Source organism: Ursus arctos, unplaced genomic scaffold (genome assembly GCF_023065955.2).
Source record: "Ursus arctos isolate Adak ecotype North America unplaced genomic scaffold, UrsArc2.0 scaffold_16, whole genome shotgun sequence".
In the NCBI taxonomy this organism is placed as follows: Eukaryota; Metazoa; Chordata; class Mammalia; order Carnivora; family Ursidae; genus Ursus; species Ursus arctos.
Window position 1 is genome coordinate 56,518,247 of NW_026622830.1, and position 26,182 is coordinate 56,544,428.

The 26,182-nt window shown below is 45.8% G+C and overlaps 1 protein-coding gene across 2 annotated transcripts in view; it reads left to right on the top strand.

Moving 5' to 3' along the window:
* LOC125282002 (focal adhesion kinase 1-like) overlaps window positions 1–26,182 on the top strand; it is a 97,138-nt gene that overhangs the window by 16,086 nt on the left and 54,870 nt on the right. For both annotated transcript variants that reach the window (XM_057312991.1, XM_057312992.1), the window contains exon 2: window positions 9,153–9,250. The gene's annotated coding sequence lies outside the window, so the exon portion shown is untranslated. The remainder of the gene's footprint in view (window positions 1–9,152; window positions 9,251–26,182) is intronic.

A 26,182-nucleotide genomic window follows, 5' to 3' on the forward strand; every position in this document is an offset into this window, starting at 1 on the left:
TTTGAGCTCAAAACACGTCTGCTACACGTTTGTGTGGGGACACAAATCCACTTCTCTCTTTAACTTTTAATTTTTTTCATTTTTAATTAGCCTCTATGCCCAGCGTGGGGCGTGAACTCCACCCTGAGGTCAGGAGTTGCACGCTCCTCCGAGTGAGTCAGCAGGCGCTGCTCTAACTTGTGGCGGCGGGGGAGCCGTGTGGCCGCGTCGGACGTTGCTTGTGAGTAAGATGCTTGCAGCCACTGAAATACCTTCACTTCCTGAAGTCCCTCATATGAGCGCTGCTGTGCCTTGTCAATTTAGGCTGAGCTCATGAAGAAATGTTAACATGTAGGAGCAAAAGCTAATTTCCGAAGCAATTGAGTGTTTGGTAATAGTGATGAGTAAAGGGGGGGGGTCTTTTTCAAATAGATTTCAGTCTTGGCTCTGTGGTTGAAAAGTCACAACAGAGCCTTGCACAAACCATTGAACTGCAGTGTGGTAGGACAAGTCAGGCTATTTTCATGAGGTTGCCGTTGGTGCTACTGGCTCAGTAACACATGATGGGTTCGAATACTTTCCACAAAGCTCCTGCTCATGAATGATAGACTGAATAACCATAGTTTAAATGCTTTAAGCAACTTATATTTTCATCATTGTATATTTTCCAGCTAACCCTTTTTCTGCTCTGCAGATATTTTTACTGTCGTCAGTTATAATGTGTCTTAGCAGATTCTACTCCAGGTTGTATTAAATCAGGGTTTTCTTAATATCTTTAAAAGTGTTCTCACCAGCAGTTCCACACTGACTGCCCTCAGAGGCCCCTTCTTCAGTCCCATTGACCCCTTGAACAAACAGCCTAGCAGTGTGGGGAACACCAGTTGGCTCAGTCCTTCGCCTCGTTCCTTCACTGACTCTCTGTTGTCATCCATGTAAGATGATGGACCATTTAGGGTTTGGAGCAGAGAAGCGATGCCGTCTGATCTAGGCTTGGAATCGGTCTGCCGTGGTGAGCGTGTATGCTAGGGTGGCAGGGCTGGGAGCGGGGAGGCCTGTTCCGGAGTGCTGTAGTCATTTCGGTGAGGGATGGTGGCTCCGGTCACGATGGTGTTGGTGAGCATGATGGCGAGGGGACAGCGTCTGGGCCTCTTTTGTGGGAAGAACCAACATTACTTGCTGACAAGACTGGATGGGGAATGTGGGAGGAAGACAGGCGGCAGGGATGACGTCCGTTGTTTCTCGCCTCAGCAGCTGGAAGGCGGACGTTGTCGTGAACGGAGAAGGCTGTGTGTAGGAAGGTTTGTGGAGGGGGCGGGCCAGTCAGCACCTGGGCTTGGAGGTGTGGGACGTTTCACTGAGTTCTCTTCGGTGATGCTCCACTTCCCCAAGGGGCCTACAAGCAGGCCCGGCAGAGAGTACACCTGCCAGGGTTTGGTCAGGAAAACCCGGGCCATTCTCGACAATTAGTCGTACGGGGAATTAGAATCCATCCCTACCGCTGGGAGGGCTGGCAGAGTTGAAGAGAATGATGTTTCTCTTCATTTTGCCCACGTTGCCTCTTATTAGCGTTCCCTGCCCGCCGCCCTGAGCTGTAGCGGGAAGGGGTTTTGGGAGAAGTAGCTCTGCCGTCTCGGTGATGCGCAGGAGCAGGCCGCGGTGGGGCTGCGGTGCAGAGTGAACAGCGGTCAGTCCAGCGCAAGGCCAGGCAGTCGGGCTGAGCTGGAGGGACAAGTTTTAGCTTTGTTAGCATAGAAGCAGCATTTGAATGAGCTTGCCTGGGAGGTAAGCATAGCTGAGAGGAGAAAGGACAGAGCCCTGGGCGACTCTGGAAGGAGGGAGCCATCGGTGGGGTAAGAAGAAAATCACGAGAACATGAGTGGGAGATCAGCTCTTGTCAGTTGTCGAAAGGACGAGCCCTGGGCTCTAATGATTGGATTGAGCAGTGCAGAGGTCGTCGGTAGTCTTAGAGGGAGAAGTTCGTGGAGTGGTGGGGGCCAGAGCCAGTGGGTTTAAGAGAGAAAAGGAAAAGAAGAATTTGCGATATCGAGTATGTTGTGTGTATGCTTGTTTGTGGAATTATTTGTACAGTAGTTGTTTTAAAGTCCCTCTGGGCTGATTGTCATATTTGTTTCCTTCTTGATATTGGCTTGTGTTGATTTTCTCCTCCCACGGGAATTGACGCTTTTCTGGTTCTTCCTATGCTGAATAAGTTTGGGGTGTGCCCTCCCCATTTAGGATATCGTGCAAGGAGACTTTCCATTGTATTGAAATCTGCTGATTTTGGTCGTGGTTTAAATCCAGTCTTGCTTCCTAATCCCCCTGCTCCAGTTTACTTTTCAGAGTGGTCAGAGAGCTTCTGCAGTTACTCTTTCCAGCCTTCCTAGTTGCTCTTTCTAGGAGAGGCAGGAGGGAATGTGCTTCGTCTTCCTTACCTAGATCTGGGACCGTTCGCTTTGCAAACTGCTTCCATTTGCCCAGGTAGTGATCTCCAGTTCCACCGAGGCCAGTGATGCCCGCACGACTGTGTCTCTTGATCACTTACCACTCCCAGGCCTTGCAGGAGATTTCCTGCTAAGTACTGCATGCATTTGGTTCATGGGTCCTTACTTTGGTGCCTCTCTCAGGTAGACAGAATGACCCTTAGGTATACCTTAGTAGCCCATTCGTTCATATGTGTACAATTGAAGTGTTGTCTTGTCTTGAATATGTTAACTGTGCCTATTAATTAATTTGAGTAGAATAGTGTTTCTTTCATATTTTTAATGAGCCTTTGCGCAGTGGAATTTTCTATGGATATTATTTACAGTGTAGAACAGAATGGTGGTTAAGAGGATGGGTGTTGGATAGGTCTTGCTTTGAACCTCAGATTCGATTCTTATTCCCTGCATGTTGACCAGGTTCCTTAAGCTCTAAATCTGTTTTCTTATCTGTTAAGTGGAGATTATCATAACTCTTTGACAAATGTGACAGAACATAGTTCTTAGTACATGGCTAGTTAGGGAAGAATCAGCCTGAGGTTCAGCAAATACAGTTCCCAGTGATGTAGTTATTTCTGTTGTGGGGATTTAAAAGCTAATCTTATTCCCTGATGAGTTTGACCAGCGTATCTAAGAAGTGCAAGCAGCTGGTATTCACCGTGTACTCTGCATGTAGAACAGGCGATTTATTGTTGTTGTTGTTGTTGTTCCTAATACCGGTTTTTCAGCCATTAGTAATATTGCCTCTTCATTTCCCTAATGTATTCACATCATCAGTAGCTTACTACCGGTTGGACCGCAGACCCTGTTCCATGCGCTGGCACACAGATGAATGGGATGCGGTGACCTATGACCTATGAGCTGCTCCACTGTCTAGTATTAGAATGTGTTTGACTAGAAAATGATTTTGAAGCGTAAAGAAGCTTTTGTTTGCCCAGATAACTTTCATAATCATGTTTACATTCTTTATACATTTTTGGTTTTTCAGAAAGTTTCTTCTGACCTGTGTTCTTCAGTACAGGTTACTACGGCTTGCCTGAGTGCAGAAACCTTTGGTACACTGAGCTTAGAGGAAGGGACACCTGTGTGAAGTGGTTATATATTTTGGACATTAGAGACCTTCACAGATAATTTAAATGGTTAGAATGTTGTGCATTGAGAAACAGTGGTTTGGGGCTTTATTTGGCAGTTAGCATCAAGCGGACCATTTCCTGCCAGGGGCTCAGCCTGCATGGTTAATTCAAGCCAGAGATCTTCTAATATGGCAGTGTGTCATGTTGACTGTTACTCAGCTTCAGAAAGAATCTTTCTGTCATGTTTGCTTTGGAAAGCCCAAATCATGTCCATTGTTTTAACAGTAATAATATCTGGGTAACTTGGGAAGCCAGAATAGCATCATGATTCTAAGGTAAGCTGGTGTTTGAATGCCTGATCTCTCTCTCCCTTGTCTGCTGTGTGACCTTGGAAAATGTCTTAAGTTTTTTTGGACTTTGTTTTCTCACATGCAAAATGGAACAAGAGTAGTAATCAGTTAGGGCTGTGAGGATTCCAGAGCTGGTGCTTGTAAAGCACTTGGGAGAGATTGCTATGACACCACACCCTCCGCAGATGGCAGGTTGTCACTGTTGTCCGGGTGAGTGAGAGGTGGGTGTCAGGGACTGTCCAGGTTGGACTGTGCACTGAAACAGGACCATTAGAAGCAAAGTGATTGTGTGGAGTATGTTACCTGTTCAGGAAGCATAGATTCAGAGTGTGTTGTGACTGGTGGGAAATTCTCATTTGCATGTTAGGGGGAAGAGAGTTCAGAGTAGCCTGAGGACCCCGTGTACGTATAAATGTCCCCACTTATGCCAGAAACGTAGAGATTGTCCATCTTACAAATACCTTCAAGGAGCTGGCAATTTATTTCATTGTATAATGAGCCAAGTTTAATTTTTCTTTGTCTGGAGCAAAAGAATTTAAGCATTTTAATTATAGGATTGGGGAAATACCTAGTTTTCTGCCCTAGTTGAACTAGTTCAAATTGTTATGCTTGTATTTTAGTAGTTCCATGCTGGACGTGGCCCTAAGCTGCCCGCAGTTCAAATGGTAGACATCCAGCAGGTCCAGTGTTGATAAATGCGGTGTTGCTATCTGCTTGAATTCTCCTTAAAATAGAAACTAGAGTGAGGAGCAATTATAAGGCCCTCAAAGCCAGTGTATACGCTCATGTATTCATCATTAGGTCATTCACGCATCAAGTGCATGTGTTCTGATCGTGTGTTTTAGGTGTTCGGTCCAGTGCGCGCTGTTGGTTATAGAGTGGCGAACAGAAACCAGACGTGGGGAGTAACTGGGCTGTCTTGTGTTTGCGGTTAGTAAGGAGAATAAAGCCAGTTCCAGCGGACTCGCAAGATTTCCCTGAATGACATTTTCAGGTTTATACTCCTAACAGACAAGAGGCAATAAACAAACAAACAAACAAACAACGACAGTAGAAAAAGAGGGCTTTTAAAGAGCAAATGGTACTCACCTGCTGCAGGCACTGGGGCTTTTTGACCTTCACTTTGGTTTTATTTAATAGTGCTTTAAATATTTGTCTGGGATGGCGGTGCTGAGGCTGTGGAACTTAGGCTGTCGTTGTCCCCAGAATCTTGCTGTTTGGGTGGAGGAAGACACTGACAGGCCAGATTTAACATCCGCTCTAGTTTGTTGCACAGGAAGCTCCACCACCGCAGAGTCCTGCGTCTCTCTCGTCTATTGCCTTGTGTCCTGGGGCCTGGGGCCGTGCATGGCATTTGTCAGCCACTCCACAGATACTGGTGTCATGTGAAGGCGTGCTGAGGGGTACAGGAGAGAGGTGTCTCACCTGGGGGAAGGGCAAGGCTCCCACCGCACATGCGTCCAGGTTAGCCCGGGGAAGAAGGTCCAGGTGGAGGAGGTGTCGAGGAGGGCACAGGTTGTTCTGTACACCGAAAATGGCTTAATGTTGCCGCTTTGTAGGATTCACGGGAGATAGCATGACAGTCAGACTGGGCTTGATCATTCAGGGACCGACAGGTCATATCAAGGAGTTGGGATTTCCTCTTCTTCAAAAGGAGTAATTCTAAAGTACTAGAAACCAGGTGTCCTGATACCCAAGCCGGCACTCTTTTCATATTACACAATGCATACAATGTCAAGCAAGTGTCATCAGGTCTTGGGTTCCATATCCATTAGTGATAGCCGGACTATTAAAGTTCTGTAAGCCCCTGGTGAACTTTTCATATTTTGGGGAGAGTGAGGATATAGGAGAAATATTTGTTTTCTCAGGTGTGAAAAAAAGTTGAAACTCTTTAAATTTAAAGGCAAGCAAGGTCCATATGTCTTTGAATTCTAGTTCTCCGGAAGGATAGCAGGTATGTGTAGTAGATACTCAGTACCTGAATAAATGCAAAAAAGTACAAAAACCCTTTGCTTTTGTGTATACTCTTGTAGCAGGCGTTGTACTGGACTCTGCAGGGTGATAACTGGATGAGAAATGATCCTCTCCAAAAGGTCTTTGCAGCCGAGGGAGGGAGACAGAGAAGTCAGTCAGTGATGATGGTACAGTGGGTAAGTCCTGAGATAGAGGTACGCCCAGACCATTATGATGGGTACTTATCTTTCTTCAGTCCCCCACTTTTTTTTTTTTTTTTAAAGATTTTATTTATTTATTCGACAGAGAGAGAGACAGCCAGCGAGAGAGGGAACACAAGCAGGGGAAGTGGGAGAGGAAGAAGCAGGCAGCGGAGGAGCCTGATGTGGGGCTCGATCCCATAACGCCGGGATCACGCCCTGAGCTGAAGGCAGACACTTAACCACTGTGCCACCCAGGTGCCCCATCAGTCCCCCACATTCTTAACCCTTTTTATACCTATTGTAATTTACCCCCTACCCCAGACCTATTTTCCCCATACCTTCCAGTAGCCTCTTAGTAATTTTTCTTCATGGTCATACAGACTCATCTCTTCTTCACATTTGATTTTTGGCAGACATTTTCCTGGAGATCTCTGTTCTGTTCTTTTCTGAGCTGCTTGCTCCTTCGGTCTTTTATTGTGTTGTCCCTGGATGTTCCTTTGTTCTCATCGTTTGGCTTTTGTCCACAGTTGGATTTTATGTTTGTGGCAACTCTTGTCTTTGTCTTTCTTCACTGACTTCTTCCTTTTGGTGGCGTTAATTACTTTAAAAAGATAGTACAGTGTTTTTGGACAAGTTGAAGACAGCCTTCAGCATGCCCTCCTCTTGAGCAACACTGCTCCGGCTTGGACTTGTTTCCCTCTCTCCTGGTGCACAGCCACCATTCTGGAATCTCCCTTCATCGTCGTCCTGGGGATTCCCTTATCCCTTCTAATGGAAGCTCATGCCTTGCTCATTTTTTGTTGATGCTCGTGTTTTGGTGGAAGACTTTCTCCAGGGGCTTTCTGACATAGGATGCTTAGGAGGCAAACCTTTTGGGACCATGCATGATTGAAACTTGATTGATGGTTTCGCTGGGTATAGAGTTCTGTATTGGAATTCATTTTTGTTCATAAATTCAAAGATTGCTCCATTGCCTTCTTGTTTTCATGTTACTGTTTTAGAATTCAGAAGCTATTCTCATTTTTCCTTCGTATGTAACTTTTCCCCCCTCCCATCTTTAGAAGCTTGTAGGAGTTTTACAATTTGTCCAAGTCTTTTGAAATGTCGTGATGGTGTACCTTGTGTGGTCGGTTTTCATCCACTGTGCTGCATATTCAGCAGGTCCGTTCATTCTGGCAACTGGGAGTTTTCAGTTCTGGGAATACTCTTTGGCATTACTGTGCTGAGGTTTTCTCTCTTGCTTTTCCTTATTTTGTTTTTCTGGAAGTCTTATTATCCGGAACTTGGCTGTCCTGGGCAAAGGTTGTAATTATCTTAATACCTTTTTCTTCTTCTTCTTCTTCCTTCCTTTGCTCCTCCTTTTCTGCCTTTTTTTTTTGGGGGGGGGGTGTCTTTTTATTCTCTATTCAGGGAGATGACTTCAGTTTGACTTAACCTTTTCTTTAGTTTATTATTTCTGATTTCAGAAAGGTTCTTTAGATTTCCAAGAGCTCTTTTTCTATTTTTCTAGAAGAACATCCTGTTTTTCTTTATTGATTGCAGTGTTGTCTTACCTCTATATTATTGATAGTTTGTATAGTCTCTGTTTCTTTTAGGTTGTTTCCTTCCTTCTCCTGTCTGACGTGGTGGGGCCCTTTGACTTTTACATCAGGGTATTCTGGGTGGGCCATGTGTTGGGGGTCCCCAGGGTTAGTATCTTTAGATCTGTCTTTTGGAGCTGATCAGATTCCCCAGAAATATTCTCCAGTCTCTTTCCGGCACAATTCTGACTTCAGAATCTGGAAGCCAGCGGTGTGCGTGTGTGGTCTGTTGTAGGAGAGCTGGAGAATTCACTGTTCACTGTATATACGGTCATTAAGTCCAGGTCTGTTCAGTGCAGCTGGGCAGGGTGACTTCAGTCCATAGACGCCTCTACTTTTCCGGGGAATGCCCCCTCCCATCTTCTTTCAGAGTGAGGGGGCATCACGTTGTGCCTGGCTTGAGGTTGAGGTTCTGGTTTCAGCTTCCATGGCCTTCCCCGGCTCCTCTGTATTTGGGGCTATGCCTTCTTTACCCCCGTTCTGTCTACGCTGCTGCTGCCACTTCTGTTCTTCTAGGACACTGCTGTGCAAGTGGAAGTGGTTCCCGTGTGTTCCACTGCTGAATTAGGACCTGGCTTTCTTGGGCCTGCTGCCTCATTTACTCTACTTCAGTCTGTTATAGTTTCTGTCTCCTCCAGGTTTCTTCTTTTTACTTTTTTGTTTGGGTCTCAATCTTCCATGTTAGAAGATTTCCTCAGTACTTCAAAAATCTTGGCTTTTTTCTCCTTTCAGTTCTCCCTGTGCTGTTTCAAACATTTTTAAAAAAGATTTTATTTATTTACTTATTTGAGGGAGTGAGTGTATGCACAGGAGAGAGAGCAGAGAGCACAAACGGGGAGGGGCAGAGGGAGAGGGAGAAGCAGACTCCCTGTTGAGCAGGGAGCCTGACCTGGGGCTCCATCCCTGGACCCTGGGATCATGACCTGAGCTGAAGGCAGATGCTTAACAGACTGAGCCACCCAGGCGCCCCTGTTTAGAACATTTTAAAAAAATATCTCTTTAGTATAGTTTTGATGGAAGGCAGTGGAACAGATGTCTATACTCTGTCATTGTATCGTGCACTTATTAGCCAACCACACCCTGTTAATTTATGATTTTTGATATGTTTGAATAGTTTCCAGTTGCTTCACATGTATTTCTTTTCTTTTTTTTTTTTTTTTTAAGATTTTATTTATTTATTTGACAGAGAGAGATACCAGTGAGAGAGGAGACACAGGCAGGGGGAGTGGGAGAGGAAAAAGCAGGCTCCCAGCGTAGGAGCCTGAGGTGGGGCTCGATCCCAGGACTCTGGGATCACGCCCTGAGCCGAAGGCACACGCTTAACGACTGAGCCGCCCAGGCGCTCCTTCCTGTGTGTTTCTTAAGTAGAAATAGGTTTGAAGACAGGGACGTGGTGCCCTCTTCTCACCCCTCATCCCAGGCGTTGCCCAGTAGGCTTGCGTGGGAGGTGATGGAACTGGCTGAGGGGTGAGTTCAGTAGAGCTTCAAGAAGTGAAAGGAAGGGGGTTTTAATGCGCATGTTGTCTCTCCTTCTCAGGTTCTCTGAGGACTATGGAAAGAGGAAAGAGAAACCGGGAGCATTTCCTTTAAACCCACGTTTGATTTCTTCACAGAGTTACCGTGGCCTTCAGAACTGTGAGTATAATTCTCTTGCTACATTTGTGTTTTGGTTTTTCCTTTTGTTTTGATTTTTCTTTCATCTGTCTTAAGGTTTCTTTGACGTATACTAGAAACAAATAAAAGCTAGTTGATTTTGCAGAGTAGGTGAGGGAAGAAATATTAGTTGTTTAGTGCCTTTTATGTGTGGAGAGAGGCAGGCAGGATGACAGTCCTGTCCCTGATAGTTGTGACAGTAGCAGCATGTGCCCTAGAAGAGTGGCCCAACAGGGTCAGCACTGGGCCATCCAGCTCCTAGGTGAGTCTCTGGCAGTAATCCCCTGAATGAGGCTACCCTTTGCCCCTGTTTCACATTTGCATAACTGAAACAGAGGTTAAAGGTTACTAAGTTAGTAAAAAGCAAAGCTGGGATTCAGACTCAGTCTGGCTTCGGAGCCTGTGCTTTTTACTCGTGTTTTATTCTTCTGGGCTCTGGATTCAGATGTTGGCTTGGCTGCTTACTTACTAACTCTTCTCTACTGAAACCTAGCTTTCTCTCCATGCGAACTCTTCACTGACTACTTTTTTTTTTTTTTTTTAAGATCTTATTTATTTATTTGACAGAGATAGAGACAGCCAGGGAGAGAGGGAACACAAGCAGGGGGACTGGGAGAGGAAGAAGCAGGCTCATAGCGGAGGAGCCTGACGTGGGGCTCGATCCCATAACGCCGGGATCACGCCCTGAGCCGAAGGCAGACGCTTAACCGCTGTGCCACCCAGGCGCCCCTCTTCACTGACTACTTAAACCTAGCTCTTTCCTCTGACAAAGGGTGCTGGTGATGGGACCGCTCTCCTAGGGTTGTGGTGAAGATGCCATAAGAAATGTGAAATGTGCTCAGCATTCACAAATGTTAGCAATTGCTATTCGGTGGCAGTTCCCCCACTTTAATGAGAGGAAAACTAAGCTCCAGAGATTGGGTTATTTGTGATTTGTTAATTTGTAACCTTGGCACTTGTGCTGCACTCCACAGTTGGGAGGTTATAGAATTGAGATTCTATTCCAGTTTGTCTTATTTCCAAAGACTGCTCTTTCTGGTAGGCCTAGTGGTAAATCGAGGACAGATCGTTGATAGAAGATTCATCAATCTGTCTTGTGGTATTAGCATTGGTAAGATTTTAGCAATACATTGCTTTGGTGTAAAAGCCCCATAAACTTAGACTTCATGGATTCAGAATTCAAAATCATTATAATTACGTTGAATTTGACTTTGGCAAGTGTGTTTGTCTTAGATGTCCAAGGGGCAGGACCCTGGATTGTTTTTCCATTTCCTTCTGGGGGTCAGTTCACCTTCCTCCTTTGTTCTCCTTTCTCCCCCAAACCCACTTTTGTTTCTGCCAGGATTAGGTATTAGGGAAGGGAAGGAAAATTGTGTCACGAAGTTTCAGTTTCCAAGTAAGGCCTGGAAGTCTTGCTCCTTTTTTCTGATTCCTTCTACCCTTTCTTGGCTACGAGAGGCACCTGTTCTGTGTGCTGTGCCAGGTGTGACTCTGCTGTCTTTTGGAGAAGGCCATGCCCAGCTGTTTACATCCCTTGTCTCCTCCCCACCCTCCCTGCACATTTCGATGTTTCTTCCTGTAACAGTGGGCTATATTTATTGGGTACAAGTCTGTTTCTGCATCTTTAAGGGCAAAGATTTTGTTATTTCGTTTCTGCATGTTTTCTGCTTGACCCATGGGTAGTTTTCACTAAATGCTGGATGAAGTAGTGTTTAATGCTTGCCACAAAATAAGTTCTCTTTTCTTAGTGGATCCAAACAAGAGGGAGAATATCAAGTATAACTTTTCATCAGCATTAGCTATTAAAAATCATTCGTCATGGTAGAGCCCAAGACAGTTTCATATTTAGCAGAAGTTACACAAAATTTTTCTTCTTAATGTGATGTGCAGCGGAACGAATGCCTGACAGGGAACTGAGAGCCCGTTCTTGGCTCAGTGGAACTTTGAGCACCGAGATATAATCTGCTGCTTCTAGTTTGGCCCTCCCCTCCCCTCCCCCCCGTTTGAAAATATGTAAACCCAGGAAAAATACCTTATAACCAGTGTTTCTATAATTGTTTCCCCCAATTCTGGACAACTGGTGAGGTCACACGAGTAAGCCTGGCTTTGTACAGCATCGACTTAATGGTGTTCCTCTGAGATCCGGGTCCCTTGATGTACCTGAGTGCCCTGGTCCACTTGAGCCCCTGCAGGATGGATCAGGTTCTTGGTTCTTGATTTGTTTTGGGGTGTTGCATTCTTAAGGCAGAACTTGGGATGGAGGTGTTTTACAATCAGAATTCTAGGAAAGCAAAGCAAAGTTTTGGAGGAGTTGAATTGCTGAAATATGTATGGAGATTATTTTCAGGGTTAATGGGGTGTGGGGAGGCAGTAGACAGAAAGGAAGGTTGCCCGGAGACCCATCTGAAACCCCCCATTTGGTGAATAAAGATAGGTTATTTAGCGTCAGGGCAGCTGAGAACAATCGACATAGATTGAACTGTGAGGTTCTGGGGCTGTTTGTCCAAACAAAGAGTCGCTAGGGTAAGGCGGTGCTGGCTGTCGGCTCCGGAGGGCAGCTGTCCCTCCCTCAGTGTTGAGCCCTGAGATTCGGCTGAGGTTTGCAAGGCTAGTGTGTTGGGAATAGACACTGGTGTTGGGGGTTGGAGGGTGGGGGAGAGTAGAGGACAACCAGGAGATTGTCGGCACGCTGTTCAGGGAACCAGGTGAGCGGCAGCGGAGGCTGGGATTGGAGCAGGAAAACTGGAGGTGGTGAGAAGCAGTTGGGCCTTGGATGTATTTCAAAGGTAGAACCAGTAGGATTTGCTGACAGATTGGATAAGGGGTGTGAGGACAAAGGGAGGAGTTGAGTTGACTAGAAGGCTCTTGGCCTGGGCAACTAGATGGGGGGACGGCTGTGGGTGGAACTTGGTTTAGAGGGTCAGATGGGGAGCTCACTGTAGGCATTTTAAGTTTGTGATTCTGTTAGGGATCCAAGTAGAGATGTCATGTAGGCAGTTGTAAATAGGCATTTGGAGCTTGGAAGAGAAGTCTGAGCTGGAAGTGGCCATGAAAACGCAGTGACGGTCTGTGGTCACCGAGGGAGTGAGCACAGAGAAGACAAGCAAGCCTGAGCCTCGGGTCACTCTGCCATCGAGTGCTCAAGGACGAACATGAGCAGTGTTTGGCACAGAGCAGGTGTGAAGAAGACCACAAGCACTGGCACCATGGGAAGAAGGGAAGAAGTGTCCAGGAGGAGGATGTGATCAACTCTCTGAAGTGTCAGGAAAGGTCATGATGAGGACTGAGGTTTGGCCTTCGGGTTTGGCGACTTGGAGGACACTCTGGCAAGTGCTCGGCGCAGTGTGGGGGCGTGGTCAGAATGAAAGCCCGCCTGGACGGTGGTGTGAAGGGGGAGAGGGTAGTGAGACAGATTGCATCTGGGTGACTTAGGTCCAGGGTGTACGGTCATCCTCACACTTACTCACCGTCTGGGTGCAGAGCAACGCAGCCGGGTCCCTGAGGTCCGTGGTGGTGTTTTCATGTCCCGGGCGGGGAAAGGTCAGGTTCAGAGCTTACAGTAGCTTTCTCAAGAGCACGGAGCCGGCAGGCTGATGCCAGGTCTCAGGCCATGCACGCTGTCCTCAGCTGCCCTGCGTCCTGAGGGTGGAGAGACACTGTTGAAGGGGCAAGGGGTAGCGTGGTTGAAAAGTTGTAGGAAAACACTTATGTCCTGCTGGAAGTGCTTCTGTTAAGGATTCTTTCTTTTTCTTACTTAGAAATTTCACTTCTATCAGAGGGTGGTACGTGCATGTGTTCAAAAGTAAAACAGTGTTGAATGGTTCATGCAGAACCCAGCGGGCTCCTGTCCTGCCTCCACCATCCGCCTCCCAGAGCTGCCTGGAACCCTGCTTATCTGTTTCTTGTAGCATTTCTGTCCACGGTTCCCAGCAATATCTATGTAGAGGCAGGGCCATCGATGCGTCACTTTTAGACAAAGTTACATTTTGAACTCCCATCTTCCCCCACATAGTTGTAGCACAATTTTTGTTTAGAGCCATAATTTGGCGAATTGTTTTGACTTTGTTAATGTTGCTCACTATTGAGCTGGTGAATGTAGCATGATTATATTCCCTTTTAGTTCAACTTTTTGTTTTCCTGTTTTCTTGAGCTTAACAGTTGCCACTTTTTTTTTTTTTTTCCTGTTTGCTTGATATTCTTAAGAGTTCTCACTCTCCCTGACAGTAAGGCCTCTTAATAAAATTTGCCATCTGCTCATGTGTATTCCTTCTGTCTTCACCCCCAGGGACATCTGTTTTCTTGCATGCTGGACAGGTTACTCTCCCATGGTAGTAGGGTTGAGGTGCGTAGGGCAGATTCTGCAGGAGCAGGCGAGACCAGGTAGAGAATCCTGATGGGGAAGACAGTGATGGGGAGCTCAGAGGGAGGAGGATGGTGTCCTCCTGAGGGAGCAGGTCCGGGCATGGTGAGTGGGGCTCGCGGTAGTTGGGGAAAGGCATTCCAGGTGGAGATGGTGAGAAAAAGCAGAGCGGGACGAGATCGGTTACTTTTTGTTAACCTACAAAGCCTGTATTGTGGCGTCTCGCTAGGTGGTACATGTTAACTTAGTTACTGACTCTTCCTTTAAGACCTTTAAATAGATTTCCATGGAAAATGTGACATTCAGATCGTTAAACATTTGTCCTAAATTTTTTATTTTTTGAAAGATTTTATTTTTTAAGTAATCTGTACACCCAATGTGGGGCTCAAACTTACAACCCCGAGGTCAAGAGTCGTACACTCTACTGACTGAGCCAGCCAGGGTCCCCCGTCATAAATTTTAATATTTTCTTAAAACCTGAGCATAGAATATATCATGACACTTAAATCCAAGAGATCATCTTAAACTGTTGATTCCATGTATTTGTTCATGGAAAAATCTTTATGGATATCCCGTCACTGAGGCGGCCCAGCCAGTCATCGTGCAGGAGTGCCTTTGTAGATTGGTGGTTGAGTCTCTTTCTATAGCAGCACACACCGCATTCTAGCTCTCTCAACAGATGGGCCTCGGTTGGGCTCCCAGGGCCTGTTCGCTTCCCTGGGAATTAATCTCCGTGGGCCTCTGCCACTCCTCTGGGATTGTGGCCATCCGGTCTGACAGCTTAAGTTGCTAATTGACTTGTGGGGAAGACAGATTAAAAATACATTTATATGTGAGCGTGTGAATTTATTTTATAATTGTATTTATGTAAATAATCTGGACATCTATACGTTTACAGTAAAAGGTGTTAAATGCTTTCCAGAAGAGTGATGAAGTTTTATGAGGAAACAGCTCGTGGTGCCTGGCACACAGTAGCCCCTCAGTGAGAATGAATGCTGAGCTCCAGTCTGTCCCCCGCTTGCCCTGATGCCAGCGATGTTGTGAGACACTGCCTCCTCTGCACGGGCCTCGCCCTCAGCTCGGCTCTGATGGGCTCCAGCCTCAGCACTGCCGGCTGGTGCCTCTTCATGCCACACCCCCCCCCCCCCCCCCCGTCCCGTTATGCTTTTGTTTCTCCTGCTTTTCTGCTTGGAACATTCATTCTTTTTAAAGGGGAAACTTTGAGGGTTCTGCCCTAGGGCATGGCTGTGTGTGTGTGTGTGTGTGTGTGTGTGTGTGTCTGCCTGTCTCCCTCTCTCTCATTTGGACCACAGGGCTGGGCTTTGGCATCTTTGTGCATCAGCTCTGCACACACAGGCTTAGCTGGTAACTCATTCAACTTTCTTTGCTTGTCTCACTTCCTTGGTTGTCAGTTCTCGTGGGCCAGGTTCTAACGTTACTGCTTTTTGAATCCATGTGGTCTGACATGTTATCAGCACTCAGTGCTTGTTGAGTGAAAAAAATCCCGAATAGTTGAAATCTGGGGCATTTTTCTAAAGGAGGTGCTCTTTCGTGCCGGTGGAGACGGTGGGGAGATCTTCCATACTTATGTAGGAATTCTGGGGGCAAAGGCACTGGGAAATGAACTTGTGTGTGGAGTGTTTAGGCAAACATGGGCTTTCCTGCTGATTATAGTTGGAGGCTGCGTTAAGGTTCGTGGAGAGAGGTGAGTAGGGAAGGCTTGCTCCTCCGCCCACTGTCTCTAAGGGGTGAGGGCGGGGCTCTTGTAAGCCTTTACCCTGCCCCTAAAGATCTGTGCTCCCCAGGTGTGGTTCCAGCCTTTTTGTCTTATCCCTGTCCACCCACTTGACACTGTCCTCTCTTTTCCTGGGAGGCTCACCCACCATTTGGCTTTGCACACCTTATCTACCTCTGTCCCCCGCTGCCTGGTCACCAGTGCCTTTCCCCTGTACCTGGGGACACCCTGGAAACCACCAAGCCATTCTAGCTTAGATTCCTAGTGTGTGCTCCTTTCCTTGTCAATCCGAATTGTTGGTAAGCGTCAGTGGAATGTGCTTGCGCCCCCAGCATGTGGTAGGTGTACAGAAGAGGGGAGTTCGTGTTAAGTAGGCCTTTCTGGTGCTGCAAAGAGGCGGGCTGGGCTAGGGGACTGAACACATGGTGCAGGGTGGAGCACCGCAGTAGGGCAGTGCTTGGACAGAGACGGGAGCACAGCCTGGCCAGTGTGTTCTCCGTGAAGGGCTCACCTTTGCTTCTGAGGTCTTAACCGAGAGAGTACAGTGAGCCCCCTTTCAGCCCTAGTTTGGATATTATTAACATCAACTTCCTCATGCACAGAAATAATATGGTGGGTATTATAATTTGTCTCTCAGATTGTTTCACTTTCCTCATTGTGTTTGGAGAAGAAGCCGCTGGTTTCCCCATGTTCTTTTCATGTGCAGTTTTAGAGCTTTTCGTTTCACGTAGGACCTTTCGTTTCACGTAGCGCGCGCCAGGAAATGTGTGCACCAGCTGATGCTTTATCGCAGGCTTCCGTCCGTCTGTCATGGCCCCCGCCCCCAGTCTCCTGGTTGAGCAGTAATTATATGAACCCGTAGAGTGTGTCGTCCCCCCGATCACCCTCCTCCCGGCACCACTGTCCCCATCTGTCCCGGCGCCCGCTCCTGCTCGCCCTTCTCACCAGCCGGCACACTCTGGGGTCTACTTGTTTGCACTGTTTGCTGTCCTGCAGTGAAATGCACCGCCCCCCACCAGGCAAGGAACTGCTCATTCCAGATTAATGCTGCACCCCCAGGGCCTCACACTGCTAGACTCCTGTAGTGAGCCGATGAGTAGATTGATGGATTTAGTCACCTTGTCTGCTTGCAGAGACAGAGGTTCAGATCACTAGAGGCAGATGAGAAGGGTCATGGAGGTTTTTGTGAAAATTAAAAAACTTCTTTGTAGTGCCTGAATGGTTAGTGACACTGAGTTTTTAAAGGAATTTTCACAAATCTTTCCTTTCAAATTCATCTGTAATTGTTCAAACTATTAGGAATTTATTGTAAATTTAACAGTTTTCTGTATTTCATAACTTTATCTGTTTTCAGTTAAAGAGAAAAATCCATTTTGAAACAATTATCACTGAGTGGTTTTGTTTTGCCTTTGAGTAATATTTGTATTAATGGTAGTGTGATTGACTGTAGCTCCCAGAGCGGAGGTTTATATGCCCGTCTACATTATCTTCTTTACCTTCTTCAGATGATACACGTCGGCATTTCTATACCTTTCTTCCTGAAAAGTTGTAGAAAATGAGTCCTATTCTAAATGTTTTATAGGAGTTTGATGTTGAAAACCAAGCAGTGGTGGTAAGTTTTTCCTTTGAGCGTGAAGACCAGCGTGCCGTTGGCTTCTTTCCTGTGCTCTGACGCTCCGGAGTGTGTGTCCGTGTCGCCCTCTGCGCACAGTCTGCGGCGGAGTCTTTGGTCAGGGGGCGGTGCCTTGCCAGTGACAGCAGCTTCCGGAGCTGACAGACTTCGGGTTCCCTTCTGTTTCACCTGGGGCCCTGTCACATCTGTGCATCGATTTGGGCGAACTGGCCTGTGAACAATAGTGTGACTTCTGGTCAACCTGTCCAGGTAGCGAGGTCTGTGAGCTCCCTCAGTTGTGTGCGGTACGTCTCAGTTTGGGGGGCTTCGTGCTGTTCCAACGCCGTTGTAAGGGGCAGCGCTTGGCTTAAGTGTGGCAGTGGTTCACCTTGTTCGTTTATCTCGTGGCCTTAATATAAATTCACTTATTGGTTCTGGTGGTTTACTGGAGCAAGTAGAAAATCCAAAGAAATCTATGCTCGTGTAATCTGAAAATAACCTTTTCTCTCCAATCTTTATGTCTTTTATTTCTCTGTCTTGCTCTCTCGCCTTGACCAGCACCTTCATTACAGTGTTCTTGTCATGTGCTGGCCTCAGGGAGCAAGTTCTCAGTGTCGAGTAGGGTTTAGTCCTCGTTTTGTCTTTGTTTTGGTAGAGGTCCTCCGCTGAATGTAAAAATTTTCCTTTTAACTCCTGGTTTTCTGAGAGGTGTTGTGTTTTTGTTTTTGTTTTTAAATCGTGAGAGGGTGTTGCATTTTGTCAAGTGCTTTTTCGGTGTGTATTGAATTGCTTGTAGAAATTTTCTGTTTTATAAAATAATGGGTGAATTACGTTTCGATTGTTGAATCAGCCTTGCATTTCTGAGGTAAATCCCACTTGATCATGTTGTATTATCCTTTTATATATTGTTAGATCGATAGGCAATATTTTGTTTAGGAAATCTGTATCTATTTGCGTGGGGGTATCAATCTGTCATTTTTTTTCTTGTGACCTTTTTGTGGTGCTCTCATTTCAAGTACCGCCATTCTCATAGAACAAGCTGGGACGTGTCCCCTTATGTTTCCGTTTGCATGACCAGTGTATGTAAAGTTAGGGACACTCATCTCTCGTGGCAGTACTGGGAGTCTTAGTCCCATTTGGTGGCGAGGTACTAGTCACAAAGGGCTGTAAAGCAGCAACAGGAATGTGTTATGTCTTGTGTAGTTGTATTCCAGGGATGGGGATGCACACACGCATGTATGTGTGTGCTCATGTAGAAATCCGTGGAGCTCTGTGCTCGGGATTTGTGCATCTCACACGTTAGGCTCCAGTCCGGACTAGCAGAATTGGACCGTGTGTGCAGCCCCCACGCAGCGATGCAGCTCTGGAGGTCTGGCATTGTGCTCAGTTTGGAAAGGGAAGATCAGATGCATCAACACGGTATCTTAAGCCAGGTTCCTAAAGCCCGGGGAAAAGAGTATATATAAAATCTGAGATATGAGATTTTAAATGCTTAAAAATACCCTAATATTACACGTGTAATAAAGTGGTACAGCGTTAAAGGAATTTGTTAGAAAAAAATGCAAACCAAAACTTATAACAGAAAAGGAAACCGTTTCCTAGAACCAGGGAGCAAGGAGAAGAATTGAGGCTTGAATGTTGGGGAAGGGGGCCGAGAGCCGCTGGGCAGGGATTCAGGGGATGAAGGGCAGCTCCTGCAGAGTCGGACTGGAGCGGGTGCCAGAGAGGCCCAGTGCTTCCTTCTGTGTGGCTGTGCTGCTGGGAACATCTGATGAGCTTCCGTCAGTGGCTGATGCCGCAGGTGGAAACATTTCAGACCGGAGCTGTGTTTACACCCCCATCGCTTATACTGTAATGTCTCTGTGCGGTGCTGTGAGAGGTGTCAGGATGTTGACGGAAGAAAGAGCTCTGCAGCAGTCACTTCCACAGGGAGGGTTCCCCTGATTTTCGGACACCTTGCTTTTCAGACTGTAGGTGGTTTCAGTGACCTGCAGATTTTATTTGGATTGCAGCTTGAGACTTTTTCACACAGTCTTGTTTAATGTTATGTAATGAGTTTAGGGGACGTGAATATAAAGTTTCCTTATATTTATGTTGGCCAGAAAAATGTTGTATTGAAAGATATACATAGTCTGTCTTATATTAAAAGCAAACAAACAAAAACCAAGGAAAAAACTTAGGACCTTGTTAAGCAGGATGAGGCCGTATGTTGTATTTCCCCCAAGGTCTGTTTTGTTAACCGTTTTAAATTTTTTTAAGAGAAACAAAATACTTCCAGAATATCATATACTAACTTTACTTTTCTACTGTGAAAATCTTACCTGTTGTAAAGTTGACAGAATCATTGAGAAGATAATATCAGACTGTCGGGTATTCTGTTTGTTTTAACTTTTATGTAAGATCATGATGGAATGGTGTACTGCTGGTATATTTTCAGTTTAGAAAAATGCATATTGTCTTTTTATAGGGCAAGGTTTAGCGGAAAATTCTTGGAACACTTGTGCTTCATTTGGTCATTGGGTTTAATTACAGATTTCAAACATACCAGATAGTATTATAGTGGGAATGATAGTCTGTTGTTTTCTTTTTTTGACAAGGATTCATAAAGCTTTGAAGTGTGGCAGGAAAGATGCTTTTTAGGGCTATGATGGGACTTTTGAAGTATTAATTAAATGGGGGGGGCCTTTTAGGCTTTCCATTTTGAAAACAATCTTAGCATTTCCCTTTCATCGGCCTAGAGAATTCAGGTTATCCCTCCTAAGCACTGCTGCCACGGATTGGATGCTGACATTGTCTCTAATATATCTTGGTAATAAGCACTCTACCTTCATTATCTCCTCTAGGATGGTGGGTGTTACTGCTTGTGCTCTGCAGACAAGGAGCCTCTAATAATTTAAGAGTCACTTGTTGGGAGCGGGGGAGGCAGGTATAGTCTTTAACATTAGTAACACGCACTGCTTCTCAGTCGGGATCTTGCTCGGAAGTCACGGCCTGTGGAACCGTCACTGAGACTTGTCTCTTCGGTAGAATTCACAGCCTTCTTCAGTTATAGGCTCAGGGACTAGATTGGGCTCATTCTTTTAAAGGTTTATTTGTGTGATTTAGGTGAAGTTTTAGGTGTCCTATAATCTCTAGGGTGTCTTGCCCATAGAAAGTAAATGGGTGGCTCAAGGCAGAGATGCTTTAATAGTCTTGATAATCTAAGGGATGTGCCTACCTAACCACTGAAAGTCGTCAAAGCCATAATAGTTGAAATGCTATTGTAGTACATTATTTTCCCCATTGTAGGTTGTTAACAGTTTTACTATGGAAATTGCATTTTTTTTTTTTTTTTAAGATTTTATTTATTTATTCGACAGAGATAGAGACAGCCAGCGAGAGAGGGAACACAAGCAGGGGGAGCGGGAGAGGAAGAAGCAGGCTCATAGCAGAGGAGCCTGATGTGGGGCTCGATCCCATAACGCCGGGATCACGCCCTGAGCCGAAGGCAGACGCTTAACTTAACTCTGTGCCACGCAGGCGCCCCTGGAAATTGAATTCTTGCACTCAGAATTGGGGATTAAGTGAAGTTAGCCACGCTTTCTTTCTCCTTGGCTCCCAGAATCCTGTGAGGAGTCTTTTACCTGATCCTAGCAGGAGATGGAAACGTTCTTTTATAAGGAGACTGGTCCAAGAGAAAAGGCAGACTAACGTTCTGGGGTCTCTAGCCAAGCAGCTGATTCTCTGCTCAGTGCAGAGATCATCAGGTCGCCCGCATGTACAGGGCTCCTCGACAACCAGGTGTTTAAAGACAGCCTCTGCAGCACAGCAAGAAGAAACAAGTGGGACAACACCAAACTAAAATTTTCTGTGCAGCAAAGGAAACCATCAACCAAAGGGCAAGACAAGGGCAGCCTGAAGAATGGGAGAAAATACTTGTAAATCATATATCTAATAAAGGACTAATATTTAAAATATATAAGCAACTCATACAACTCGATACCAAAAAAAAAAGTGTTGAAAAAAATGGGCAGAGGATCTGAGTAGACATTTCTCCAAAGAGGACATCCGGATGGCCAACAGATACGTGAAAATATGCCCAGCATCATTCATCGTAAGGGAAATGCGAATCAAAACGACCGTGAGGTATCACCTCACACCTGTCAGAATGGCTGTGATCACGAAGACGAGAATAACAAGTGTTGCTGAGGATGTGGAGAGGAAGGAGCCCTCATGCACTGCTGGTGGGAATACAAACTGGTGCAGCCACTGTGGAGACAGTATGGAAGTTCCTCAAGAAATTAAAAGTAGAATTAACCATATGATCCAGCTGTTTCACTATGAGGTATTTATCCAAAGAAAGTGAAAATACTAATTTGAACAGATATATGTGTATTACAGGATTATTTCCAATAGCCAAGACATGGAAGCAACCCAAGTGTCCATTAATGAGTGAATAGGTGGAGAAGATTGTGTGTGCGTTCGTACACACACATATAAATACATACCGTGGAGTATTATTCCACCATTAAAATGAAATCTTGCCATTTGCAAGAACATGGGATGGATTGTGAGGACATTATGCTACATGAAATAAGACTCATCTTTCAGAGAAAGACAAATACCTTGTGATCTCAGTAACGAGTGGAACCAAAAAAACCAAAACAAACGAACAAATAAAACTAGATACAGAGAAAAGAACGGTGGTTGCTCAAGGGGGGCTTGGAGGGGTGAGCGAAATGGGTGAGGGGGTCAAGAGGTACAGAATTCCAGTTATCAATAAGTTGTGGGGCTATAACGTACAGCATGCTCCCTGTAGTTGATAATATTGTAGTGTATACCTGAAAGATGCCGAGAGAGTAAGTGCTAAAAACTCTCATCACAAGAAAAAAGTTCTTTTTTTGGGTGACTTTTTATGGTGACAAGTGGTAACTAGACTTGTTATGGTGATCATTTCATATTGTATACAAATGTCGAATCATTACATGTACACCTAATACTAATATGTTGTATGCCAATTATATTTCGATAAAAAAAATAAAGACAGCCTTTGCTTTCAAAATGTGAAGCCAAAACAGAGAGAGAAAACAGTTTTGAGTAACAAAGAGGAAACCACAAGCAGAAAGAAGCTAAAAGAAGATAAAAAATTTAAATCTCAGTAGAACTGCATCCATGAAAGACCAACAGAATCCTTTTTTTTCTTTTTAAGATTTATTTATTTATTTTTGGGGGGTTGGCAAAGGGAGAGGTGGAGAGAGTCCCAAGCAGACTCTGCTGCTGGGCGCAGAGCCTGACACAGGGCTCGCTCCGACAGCCCTGAGATCACGACCTGAGCCAAAACCAAGAGTCAGATGCTTTAACCAGCTGCGTCACCCAGGCACCCCTAGAATTCTTTCAAAAAGTGCATTCAAAGAAGAGGAAAATTGAAAGCATCAAAGTAGACATAAACTCAGTAAGAGCAGTGGGAAATAATGTGGAAGATATCTCTCAGAACATGTGTAGGAAAGAAAAATGAGGGAGAAAAGAAAGCAAGTAGGATGATGAGTTGAGAAGGTCCAACATCCAAATAATAAGAGTTGTAGAAAGAGACAAAAGGATTAAATCATCAAAGATCTGATACAAGGACATTTTCTGGAAGCAAAGGGTAAGGGTTTCCAGATTGCAGGTTCCTGGATACTGAAGCCCCGTGGCTACCCCTTGGGCCTCTCCTCCTCCGCCCTTCCCGTGGCAAGACAGCCTCCTTGCGGCCTTGCGGCACCTGTGCAGCTGTGACGCTCTAACTGTGGAAGGGGTGAGGTCTCTTCCTTTACAACTCTTCCTACTCTTGCCATTTTTTAGTAGTATTTATTACAGTTGTAATTAGTTACATGTGTGTATCTCCCTTGACTAGGCTGAGAGCTCTGCAGGGTAGGGTCATATATATATATATCCACACATCTGTTCCAGTGCCTAGCCTAGTATTTGGTAAAGTAAGTATTTTCAACTTAACTAATCTAAGGGTGGTGTGGCACATTCATTTGCCCCTGGGAGACAGGCATGGCTGGATGACAACATGAAACATTGTGGCCATGGAAAAGCGGGCAGTAGCAATACCATATCCAGCTGACCCTTGGCCCAGGACAGGGGTGTGTGGTAACAACATGATGGGCGAATACCTGTTGCCACTCTACTGTATGTTGCCACGCAGGAGTGAGACCCGCCAGTGACAGTGTTTTCAAGAGAGGATGGGAATCCAGCAGCAGCAGGGCTTGGCAAGCAAGAGCCCAGTCTTGAGGTAGACTGCCTGGCTGTGAGGCTCATGTAGGAGGCATGTGGCCTTGGGCGGGTCACTTCTCTCTGTTCCCACATGTGGAAAGTGGGGGAAAAAGAAGGTCTTTTGCTTTGTTTTGTTTTTAAGATTTTATTTATTTATTTTGTCAGAGAGAGAACCCAAGCAGGGGGAGGGACAGGCAGAGGGAGAAGCAGGCTCCTTGCCGATGTGGGACTTGATCCCAGAACCCTGGATCATGACCTGAGCCGAAGGCGGACACTTAACTTACTGAGCCACCCAGGCGCTCCCCAAAATAAGGTTATTATGAGGATTAAATTATTTCATTTTTAAGTTCTTAGAACAGTCCTGGCATGGTAATGTTGCATCAACAATTACCTACAGAAACCTCTGGAAGCCCTGAGTCTAGATGCAAACCTTCCTGTCTCAGGAGCAGCTTTTACCATGATGAGGTCCAGGTCAGTGTTTGTATAGTAGGGAAATTGCTCTTTTATTAGGCACAGCAGTTTAACTCCACATTGGGAGTCTTTGTCATTATGCTGTTTTGCTTTTGCAAAATGCTCGCCAAAGAAAGAACCTATGGAAATATTTTCCCAAAGGTAAATTTACGTCTCTTTCTTAGGAGTACAAAGACTCTGTTATAGCTGTGAAATTATAGGGTTTTTTTGGAAGACTTCAAAGAGCCCCAGTCAGAATATCAGATGCCTCCCCCTTCACCCCCCAGCCTGAGAGCAGATGGGGTCCACCAAGCCTTATTCCCTTTCCCAGAGTAAGCTTCCAGAAGTCCAGCTCCCTGCTCCCCACTCCTTGACTCCAGGCAGGAAGCATCTCTATTCGCATGAGTTCAGGCATGTGGGGCTGTATTGTTCCCAGTAACAAATACCAAACCGAAGTAACTCTTCTGTTTCTTGCTCATCCTCATTCCTCTGACAGTTTCTGCCCCTCTTGTGTTCTATATCTCCATGGAATGGTATCACTTTCCCACTCAGTTACCTGAGCAAGAAAAATGGTTGCTGACTTTCCTTTAATTGTATGTGGGCAATCTAGTCACTCCCTGTCCTCTTGATTTTTTTATAGCTCTCAAATCTTTCCACTTCTTGGGCCATAGTTAGTGCTGTCAGGATCATAACAGAAGCTTTCAGATTGGTCTGTATGGGCTTAATTGCTGCCCAGGTGCATATCCTAAGACCGTTCAGGCTCCCCACCTGCCTCTGGAGCTGGGCCTTGTCTAGCTTCTCTGCTGTTTGAATTAAAGCCATGTTGACCTTTGCATTGACTCCCTGGATCACTAACGTACACCTGCAGCCATGTCTTTTGTTGGGTGTAACTTTAGACGTACCCATTCTCAAGATCCCGGCTTGGAACTCATATTCTAGGAACTCGACCATGCCCCATGTCTGGGCGGTACCTGTTTTCCCGGCATCACCCCTAACACCATGTTCTTCATGTACTTGTCTGTGCTGGTCTTTCTTATAAGGGCCATAGGGGCAGGGGCTATTTCCTGTGTCCTGCTCTGTCCTGATGACCAGTCTGTCTCTTTCCTAGTATCAGTCTGTCCTGATACCCTGATGCCCAGGAAAGCACCTTATAGTCTACTATAATACGTTTTGGTTGGGGCGAGGGGATGAATGAGTAGGTGGGAAGTAAATAAATACAGTAAAGAAAATTAGAACGTTTCTTTGTTTTGATACAGGTACCTAATGTTGTGGCTCCCAGACAAAACTTGCATAGGGATCTCATGGTAGTTTTGTTGAAGTACAGATTCTTTTTTTTTTTTTTTTTTTTAAGATTTTATTTATTGGAGAGAGTAAGCGCACAAGCGAGAGCACGAGTAGAGGGGAGAGGCAGAAGCAGCCCGCCGAGCAGGGCACCTGACTCCAGGCTCAATCCCAGGACCCCGGGACCATGACCTGAGCCAAAGGCAGATGTTTCACCAACTGAGCCCCCCCCCAGGCGTCTCTAAAGCACAGACTCTTCTTAAGTAGGTTTGTGGTAGGGCTCTTACAGCCTCTTGATGATAGGATGCCTGTGCTGCTAGTCCGTGGACCGTCCTCGGATTGGCGGGTGTAGACTGTGAGCCAGCACAGGGAGTCGCAGGGTCTGGGGCAAGTCGTGCAGCCGCTCACTGTCTGCGCCCCCAGATGAGGCTACTCCTGGGAGCTGCCGTGTGGGGTGGGGTTGCGGATCAGACCCTCAGACTGAGCACATCAGTTCCTGCTGCCTGGTGGACAAGTGTTCATGACCAAATGAATCATTGGCATTGGCTTCCTCGTTGTGTATGTAGCACATTCTAGATCACATTGTCTTTGTATATGTTTTTATATTCAATCCGTGTGATAGTCCTGTGAAGTCACTGCTGTCCTGCTGTCAGCACACTGGTGTTCACAACTAGGTTAAATGTCCTGTTGGCATGTTAACCGCATGTTCGTGGAGCTGGATTTGAAGCCAGCCCAGACCTCTGTCTCAGCACTGTGATACCGTAGCCCCTCCTAACTTAATTTTTCACACTAAGTTCTGGAGTTAGTTTTAAGAGACTGAAATGTTAAGATGATGATCCAAGCCCATTAAAAACATTAATTTTTTCTTTGTGAACCACTGGACAGGACTATTTTAATGAACGAATGAATTCAAATACCCAAATGTTCAAGGGGAGTTCCATGGAGAATTTGGAACTTTTTCTCCGCACGAGTTCTGGCAAATTCTAGTTGTCCTGCCTCTCTGTTCTTCTTGAGCTCATCAGGCTCTGTTTGGGTTACCCTCCCTGCGCTGCTGTCCAGAAACTGCCCCCTGGCAGAGAGCCAGGTCTCACTCCATCTGTCCCCTCCTTCAGAGGTCATGGTGAGGTGCTGCGTGTGTCGGGGTAAAAGCAGCTGCTTCCCATGTTCTGTGCAGTTTTCTAGCTGCTTATTGAGGAGGGTGGTCCATCCAGACCCTGCTCCTCCCTCATTTTTATGTCTTCG